Source organism: Psammomys obesus, unplaced genomic scaffold, assembly GCF_907164565.1.
Source record: "Psammomys obesus unplaced genomic scaffold, mPsaObe1.curated_primary_1811, whole genome shotgun sequence".
Classification (NCBI taxonomy): Eukaryota; Metazoa; Chordata; class Mammalia; order Rodentia; family Muridae; genus Psammomys; species Psammomys obesus.
In genome coordinates, this window is record NW_026592732.1 from 540,316 (window position 1) to 549,881 (window position 9,566).

The following is a 9,566-nucleotide window of genomic DNA, read 5'->3' on the forward strand; positions in this document are numbered from 1 at the left end:
TGAGGGGCTGGGGTGTGGCTCAGTGGTAGAGCCCCTGCCTAGAATCCTCCAGTGAAGGGCTATAGGCATTTTTCAGCTACCTAGTATGCTCAAAACCCTAAGTCTGATCCTTAACGAAAACAAAACAAAATATTCAGCCTATAGGAGGCAAGAAAAGAGTGAGGAGAGGGACAAAGAACACAAGAGATATCCAAAAGAGAAATAACAAGACAGAAGATTTAAATTCACCCTTATTAAAATTACAGTAAACATAGCCTGGTATGGTATTCATACCTGCAGCCCCAGGTACTGGGGAGACAGAGACATGATCATTTGAGCTAGGAATTTCAAGGCTAGCCTGGGCTACAACACCTTGTCTCAAAAACTAAAAACCAAGGGGATGGAGAGATCACTCAGAGCTTAAGAGTGCTTACTGCTTTCGCAGAGGACTGGGGTTCAGTTTCCAGAATTCATGTTAGGTAGCTCACAGTTGTCTGTAACTCCAGCTCCAGGGGATCTGGCACCCTCTTCTGGCCTCTTGGAACACCTACATACATATGTATACACACACACAAACATACACACAGACACACACACATAAATATAAACAAATAGGTTAGTTAAAATCTGTTTTTAAAAGTGTTATCTTTGACCTGCAGTGATGGCTCATCAGTTAAGAGGGTGACGGGTCCAATTCCTAGCACCCACATCAAGTGGCTCATAACCCACTCTAACCCCAGCTCCAATGAATCGGAAGCCTGGCCTCTGCAAGGACTGCATGTGAGCCTGCGGCACACACAATTAAGAAGAAATCTTTCACTATCTTTGGGAACTGGAAGATGGCTCGGCTGGTAAGGGTGCTTGCAGCCAAGTTTAACAATCTCAGTTCGAATCCCAGAACCCACAGGGAGGAAGGTGAGAACCAAGTCCTTCAAGCTTTCCTCTGACCTCCACACCGTGGTACAGCATGCCCACCTTCCCCGCCAAATACAAACGACAATAAGAAAATCCGCTTTAACTGGTATATCGGCTTTCAAAGAGTGAACCTGTGAGAGTCCGTAGACTGGCTTAACTGTGGTGGGAAGACCTACCTCCAATGAGGGGAGCACCATCCCTGGGCTGGAGTCCTGAACGGAATAGAAAGGAGAAGAGAAGCAGGCACCACTGTTTGTCTCTTCCTGCTTCCTGACTGTGCAGGCAACGGGACAGGCCCCCTGACACGCCCGCCACAGTTCTTACTCCATCTTGGTGGGCTTCAACCTGGAACTGTGAGCCAAGATAAGTGTTTCCACTGAGAAGGAAAGAAGGGAGGAAGTGAGGGGATGGAGGGAAGAGAAAGAAAGGAAATCCATCTGTCTGAGACCTGTCCTCAAGTATATCAGAGCCCGTGTGCTGCCAGGATTGCCACAGGGTTTGTAGGTGCTTTGAAGTTTGAGGTCTTTAAGCTACAGCCCAATCTTGCCTATTCATGGCAGGTACAGTGCCAGGTCAGAAAAGCCTCGATGGCAGTAACAGCAACAACAGCTGGCAGAAAGAGCAGCTGGCAGGGACCCTTCGTCATCAGAACTAAACTCCACAGCCATCCTCCCAGGGGTGCTGTGCATTGGCCATTGATCCAAAACTCTGAATTCTGCATCCCCCAACCCTACCACAACTCATTGGACAGATGACCCTGGATGGTCTGGACTGTCCTTAATGTCAACAGCCTCTACCCATGGGTGGCCAGGGAAGGTGTGTGAGGAACACAAAGCTTTGGTGAACCAGGATGACATCCTCTGACTACCAAGAAGAAGCGAGTACTGCTCTCTAGCTGGTGGGGACATCGAAGCTGGGAGGGAAGGGCCCTTGCACTCTGCACATTAAATTTGTCACCAGCCCTGAGTGGAGGGAGGTGCTCTCAACACGTCTAACAACTCCAGGAAGCTGCTGAGCACGGTTATGGTAAGCAAGGCATAGTTCTGTTAACTTCGGTTATGGCTATGTTAACATAACCATGTTACAGGCATGGTTATATTAGCAAAGAGAAAGGAGGCTCAGAACTGCATCAACCATGGCTCAGGGGCAACTAGAGAATAAGGGAAGAAGTAAGTTGTTTTCCAAAATGGCTTTGGACCCTAGAACCAGGAAGCCCCTTGAATAAAAACCTGGCGCGGTTTATGTGGCGCTGAGGATGATGATACCCAGCGAGTCACTCTGTTTCCTCCTCTGTGAGGTAGGGCACTCCTGAACCAAACTGCTAAATTCAGCTGTGGGTACCGGCACAAGGCTTGGAAAAGGTCTATCCTAGGACACAGACCAGGGAGAGCCCATCCTAGAGTCTAGAGAAAGCCCTCAGGCAGGGCGGGGCAGCGCTGAGCTGGCAGAATGCACAAAGACCTGGCCTTGAATCCCAGCATAGCATAAACTGGGTGTGGTAGTGAATTGGGGAATGGGAGGGTCAGGAACTCAAGGTCATTTTAGGCTGTAAGGTAAATCCAAGGGCTAGGCTACAGGAGTCCCTGTCTCAAAAATAAACCTTCAAATCCACTGAAAGGAGCCCAAGATCCTTTTCCATAATTGGGCCAGGGATGGTAGTGCACGCCTTTAATCCTAGCATTCAGGAGGCAGAGGCAACACTGTGAGTCTGAGGTCAGCCTTGATGGCTACACAGTGAGACCTTGTCTCAGAAGAAAAGCAAAACAACACTGGAGGATACACAGTTGTAGGTATGCTTTTCTAGGGAGAGGTCTATGGCCTCTAGGAGACCCCTAACAGGAATCTGAAGACCCCAGAATTGCCACGTGCTTATAGAAGACAAAAAGAAACAAAGGCCCCTGACCCAGGCTAGGCAGGTGGTTTTCACCACCAAGGTGGCCTCAGCAGCCAACATGTGAGAAAGCTATTTTCCTGAGTTCAGCCCTACCCTCTCCTGCCTCTTCCAGAATCTTCCATCACTTTTCCTTTCACACACAGTCTTAGAGACTGATTGGGATGCCCTCCAAACCTCACCACCGGTATGAAAGTTGGATATAGTTTCCTCTTCCTAAGTATGGACTGGACTGATTATGAGTTAGGCCCCAGGACCCAAGGGAGGCTGTTGTGCCATGAGGGAAGGGAGGTGTGGGCAGACACCTGCTCAAGGAGCCAACGGTGGAGCATGGGGAAGTGGCCCCAGGCACACCCCTGTAAAGACAGGTGAGGGGAAAGCCTGGGTGTGGAGAAAGCAGATAAAAGGGTGAAAGATAAGGTCAGGGAAAGGAGCCAGGTCACAAGGTCGATGACGGAAGGGTTGGGCTTCCCACCTCAGAGAACCCAGAGCCGAAAGAGGTGGCAAAAACGTTTTATTTTTTTCCCAACCTCACACCCACTTCCACCTGCCCTCTACCCACCCAGGCATCCATCATCCATTTCTTCTTTTTCCCTTTTTACATTTATTTGTGCAATGTGGGGTGTATGTGGAGGTCAGCAGATAACTCGTGCTCAGGCTTGACAGCAAGCCTCTGTTACAGAGCCATCTCACTACCTCCTCCCCAATGTGTGTGTGTGTGTGAGAGAGAGAGAGAGAGAGAGAGAGAGAGACAGAGGGTTTCACTGAGGCCCAGCTGGCGCTTGCTCTATAACTGAGGACAGCCTTGAACTCCAGTTTCCAGCCTCACTGAGCCTCCCCATCCTCCCAGGCTCCCAGCAGTGTCCCGGCTGGTGCCCACCCTGACCCACAGCTTGCAGAGCTCCTGCTCTAACCCAGGAAACATGACCTTAGTCCCTCTAAGGCAGGACGTCTCAAGAAACTCCCTTGTTCAGGAGGAGACTGCCCTTCACACCTAGCGAGTACACAGCACAGGGAGGGGGGATTGTTCTCAGCCCCCTGTGAGTCCCCCTCCTTGGGAGCTGCCCTCAGTACCCTCACCCCCGATTCTCTCTCCCAACCCAGGGGTGTCTGAACTTTCGCATGGAAAGTTCATGCCACATGCATGTCCACCTACCAGCTGCTTGGACCTGTGGCTTTGGCTCATTCTAGCTCTTCACTCTCTGACCCCTTTTCTACCCATCAAACTGCAACACTCATGTCCAGCTCCATCACCTCAGGCTGGTCCTCCCTTGGGAAGCCACAGGTGGCTTTGAGCAAGGTACTGCAGGCTCAAGGCGACTTCTTACTGGTAGCCACTGTGGCCAATGCCTACAGAGAACACACTACTTCAGGAAGCCCGCCAGGGTGCACACCTCAGATGGAAGCCTCTCCTCATCTGGCCTGAGAACATGAATCCAGAACCTCTCCCTCACCTGTCTGGGAGGCAAAGCTCTGGCTAACCTGGACCCCAGCAGGGATACACACACACACACACACACACACACACACACACACACACACACACACTAACAGGCAAAGTTCTGGCTAACCCACACCCCAGCAGGGATACACACACACACACACACACACACACACACACACACACGCACACATACCCCGCCAGGAAGTATGAGTCAGAATTAACCAGCAGCAAAACTCAACTCAGGCAGCAGTTTGGCATGGGGCCTTGGAGAAGTCAACTGTCCAGCCTGGGAGTCTATTTCTGAATAGCCTGTAGACATTTTCAACTACTTCCCCTCACCACACTGCCACCACCACCTGCCCAAGTGCCAGGGATGAATCCAGGTCCATGTGTATTAAGAAGTAAGTCCTAGCCAGGCATGGTGGCGCACATCTGTAATCCCAGCATTCCAGGAGGCAGAGGCAGGTGGATCTGAGGCCAGCCTAGTCTACAAAGGATAGCCAAGGCTTCACAGAGAAACTCTGTCTCAAAAAAACAAACAAACAAAAAAGAAAACAAAGGAAAGGAAGGGAAAAGGAAAGAGGAAAGGAAAGGAAAGGAAAGGAAAGGAAAGGAAAGGAAAGGAAAGGAAAGGAAAGGAAAGGAAAGGAAAGGAAAGGAAAGGAAAGGAAAGGGGAAAGGAAAGAGGAAAGGTTAGGAAAAAGGGAAGGAAAGGAAGAAAGGAAGGAAGGAAGGAAGGAAGGAAGGAAGGAAGGAAGGAAGGAAGGAAGAAAGAAAGAAAGAAAGAAAGAAAGAAAGAAAGAAAGAAAGAAAGAAAGAAAGAAAACGCTGTACTGGCAGGTAAAATGTCTAGGCAGGCTAAGCACAAGGACTGGAGTTCGACCGGCAACCCACAGGGTCAAAGGAGAGAATGCCTACCACACATCTTCCCCTGACCTCCACACACGTGCCATGGCATGCTCTCCCTCTTCATACACACAAATCCATAAATAAATGCAAGAAAATATCTTTTTTTTTTTTTTTTTTTTTTTTTTTTTAGAATTGAAAGCAAAATGCTCTATTATTGAGCCCAACAGTGTATGTGGCCCATAGAACATGGGACAGAGAAAAGTAAAAGACAGCACACATGTGAACCCTGAAAGGCAGCTGGGGGAGGAAGACACAGGAGGGACACAAGTCTCTAGACCCAGCAAATCTCCACACACATCTCTGCAGGACAGAGAAGGACAAGCCACACACTGATACGGTGAGAGGCCACAGGCCAGAGCAGCCGAGAGTAACAGGGAATCATGGGAAGATGTGGAGTATGATGTTTGCATGCTTCTATTATATTTATGGTTGTATCATGACTGATATGATGTAAACAGATTCACATATGGACCTGACTAGTACAAATATCACGTGTGATCTTGTTCCTTTTTGTTTTGAGATGAAATCTGCTATGTAGCCCAGGCTGGCCTGCAACTTACATCTTTCTGTGTTGGACTCTCCAGGGCTAGGATTACAGGCCTGAACCACTGTGCCTAGTGTGAGTGTGTGTGTGTGTGTGTGTGTGTGTGTGTGTGACGACAGCAATCCAAAGACAACCTAGGCTGTCATTCCCCAGGCACCGTCCACTTTAAAGAAGTATTTTATGTCACATATGTAGAGGTCAGATGAAAACCCTCGGAACTCAGACCCTCAGATGTGGTAACTGGAGCCTTTACTAGCTGAGTGGCTTCTCTGGCACTCCACCTTTTTTTGAGACAGGGTATCATGGAGACTCAGGACTCACCCATCAAGCTACCCTACCTGGGCAGAGCATGCCAGGAGTCCACCTGTCTCTGCCTGCCCAGTGCTGAGGCTATGGGCATGCACCGTGACACATGACTATTTTCGCCAGGGCTCTGGGGATTGAACTCAGGTTCTCAAGCTTGCAATCCAAGCACTTCGGAAGCTGAGCCACCAGCAAGCACACGCACACTGTAAAACTTACTTTGTTTTCTTTATGCACACATGTGTCTGTGTGAGTGAATGGAACTAAAGTTGTAAGTACCTTTGAGCTGCCTGACACAGGTACTAGGTTTCAAACTCTGGTCCTCACAATAAAGGACCAAGTACAGTAAGTGTTCTTCATTGCCAAGGGCCCGGTCCCCCAGATATTTGTAGAGTTAAATAATTATCTCTCACTTCTGATATGTTGGTGAGGGGATATTTAGGCACATATCGATGGTTGGTTCGATGTACTCCAGCAACAAAAGGGGAGGCACAGCCAGCTCCAGGCTTCTTAAAAATCAAAGTGAGGGCCAGCAAGATGGCTCAGCAGGTAAAGGTGCTGGCCATCTAGCCTGACCACCTGAATTCTACACACACACCACACACACCCACCCACACCCACACCCACCCACACACCCACATACACACACACACGAAACTTGAAAAGCTTTTTTAAAAATCAAAGTTAAAGTACAAAGTCATGGAAAGGGACATACTCGGGAAGGGAAAGGTCTGGGTGGATACCAGAAAATTCTGTTCATCCAAGTAAGAAGCCAGGAAGGAACTCTAACAAATAAAACAAAATAAGGAGCCTCGAGCCAAGCCTGGCAGAAACCTATAATACCAAAGAAGGACTGCAAGTTAATTGCCAGCCAGAGCAACTTAGTGAGAGCCTGTCCCAACTGAAAAAGAAAAGGGAAGATCTGGACATGGTGGCACACGCCTATAATCCCAGCACTCTGGGAGGCAGAGGCAGGCGGATCTCTGTGAGTTCAAGGCTAGCCTGGTCTACAAAGTGAGTCCAGCATAGCCATGGCTACACAGAGAAATCCTGTATCAAAACAAACAGTTACTAAAAAAGAAAAGGGAAGTCTGGCGGTGTGTCTAAGTGGTAGAGCCCCTGCCTAGAATTCCCCAGTAAGGGGCTGGGGGCGTGGCTCAGTAGTAAAGGACCTGCCTGGAATCCACTGCACACTAAGGAATGTGCATGGATATACTCATACACACAAAATAATGTAAGTACAAAAGGTGGAGTTCTTGAGAAACCATCTGTCACTGACCTCTGGCCTCCACACAGACGCACACAGACGCACACATACGTGCACGTGGACTCCTGATACCACATACTCTCTGTCCATGCACAGTGGGTCTACAAGGAGCAATACTGAGAGAAATGTGCTCACCCGGGGGGTGAGGAAATGGCTTAGTAAGTAAAGTGCTTACTGAGTAAGTGTGAGGATCTGAGTTCAAACCCCCAAGTCTCAAGTAAAGCCGGACACAGGAGCACACGCCTGCATTCCAGCGATCCTGTGATGAGATGGGGTGGAAACGGGGATCCCTGAGTGCTCATGAGCCTGTTACCTTGGCAAAGTGAGAAACCCTGCACAAACCAGGTGGAAGGCCAAGATGGGCACCCCAGGCTGCCCTCAATTCCATACACACATGTTCTGGCAAGTGCATGCCCTCACACCCTAACTCATGTCTACCTAATACATGTACAACGCAGAAGGCCCTCAACCTGAAGGCCAGCCAGGGCTGCTGGTGACAGCCAGGCATGGTGGTGACCGTCTGTGATCCCGGCACTTGGGAGGCATCAGGAGGGCACAAGCTCAAGGCTGTCCTTAGCTGCACAGCAAACCAGACGCTATCCTGTACCACAGGAGACCCTGTCTCTATAAACACATGGAAGGTTAGCACTCAACAGGTGCCATTCCACAAGTGGCAAACACTGGCGGCCCAGGAGCAGGGATGACAGCCATCAGGGACAGTCGCTGGGCGGGAGCTAGCTGGGTGCGGCCAGGAATGTGCTGTGTCTTGATGAGGTGTGACTTACACTGGGGCACATGCTGGCCAAGACTTGTCAGAAGACAAGGGTGGACTCTGTATATTTTATTGTATGTAAATGACACGAGTGAGAAATGGTGATGAGGAAGAAGATTCCAGGGCGTCCTTCATTACCGGAGGGCAGAAAGCCCAAGACGTCTAGAGGATGGCTCCAGACCCTACTGATATGGTCTTTCACATTTATTAAATAACATGTAAAGTGATTTGTATAGGCAATTTATTTAGACAAATAATATTTTGTCTGAGGCAGGAGCTCACGTAGTCCAGGCTGGATATAAACTTTCTATGAAGTTGAGAGCCACCTCGACCTTCTGATCCTCCTGCCTCCATCTCCCAAGTGCTGGGATGACAAGCATGCATCACCACACTCAGTCTGAGGTTCTGGGGATTGAACCCAGAGTTTCATGCACCCTAGGCAAGCACTCTGCCAACTCAGCCACATCCCACCGTGGTGTGTGCACATGCGTGCGCTGGAGCCAGGGGCTCGTGGAGAATGAGAAGTGCCTGCTCCATCACTCTCTGCCTTACTCTTTTGTGGTTTCCCAGACAGAGTCTCTCTGTGTATCCTTGGCTGTCCTGGAACTCATTTTGTCGATGAGGCTGGTTTTGAACTCACAGAGATCCGCCTGCCTCAGCCTCCCGAGTGCTGGGACTGAAGGCGTGGGCCACCATCTCCTAGCATCTGACTTATCATCTGAGGCGGGGTTTCTCATTAAGGCTGGAGCTAAGCTATCAGCCAGTCAGTCCCAGGTTAACCCCACCACACCAACTCTGCCCTGTGCCAGGGTTACTGACATGTACGTGGCCATGCCCAGCCTTGGATGTGGGTGCTGGGGCCTCCAACACAGGTCCACACACTTGTGAAGAAGTTAAGAGGCAACACTGGGCCATCTCACCACACCCAGGAGATACACTATGTCCATTCTTGTTTGTTCTTATTTGTTTTATTTTCTGAGGCAGGGTCTTCTGTACCCCAGGCTGGATTCAAATTTGCTACCTGGCTGAGGATGGCCTTGAACTCCCAATCTTCCTGCCTCCACCTACCAAGTAGATTGAAGCCTGTGCCAATACCCTAGGATTTTAGGGTGTTTGCTTGTTCTGAGGCAGTCTTGCTCTGTAGCCCAGGCTAGCCCATGATCCTCCCAAGCTGGATGACAGGTGCGTATCCTCACATCCGGCTTCAACACATCTTACTGCAATGTATTCACCCCTCTTGCTCAATGTGAAGAACTGAAACCGCAAAGCACAGGAGCCATCATGAGGAGCCTCCCCCATCCCCAGGAGAGGCAAGAGTGAGGTTAAGGTCCAGCACACTGGTGAGGCTCAAACTGTGGAAGCCAGCCTACCCCGTATCTGGGCAGACAAGCTGCAGAAGTGCCCAGACCTGATTCAGGGTACTAGGGGAACCCTGGAACGCTGGGATAACAAGGCTCCCCTGTGGGCTCTTTCAAGGTCCCTGGGGTCATTAACAATGGTCCCTCAGCCTTAGACAGGCACCTTAGCTGCCTGGGCCGCTGA

General features: G+C 49.9%; 1 protein-coding gene across 2 annotated transcripts in view; it reads right to left on the minus strand.

Moving 5' to 3' along the window:
* Bicra (BRD4 interacting chromatin remodeling complex associated protein) overlaps positions 1 to 9,566 on the minus strand; it is a 73,181-nt gene that overhangs the window by 54,908 nt on the left and 8,707 nt on the right. Inside the window, exon 2 of one of the 2 annotated variants that reach the window (XM_055615544.1) lies at positions 414 to 526. The exons of the other annotated variant lie outside the window; for it this stretch is intronic. The gene's annotated coding sequence lies outside the window, so the exon portion shown is untranslated. The remainder of the gene's footprint in view (positions 1 to 413; positions 527 to 9,566) is intronic. 2 annotated transcript variants of the gene reach the window in all.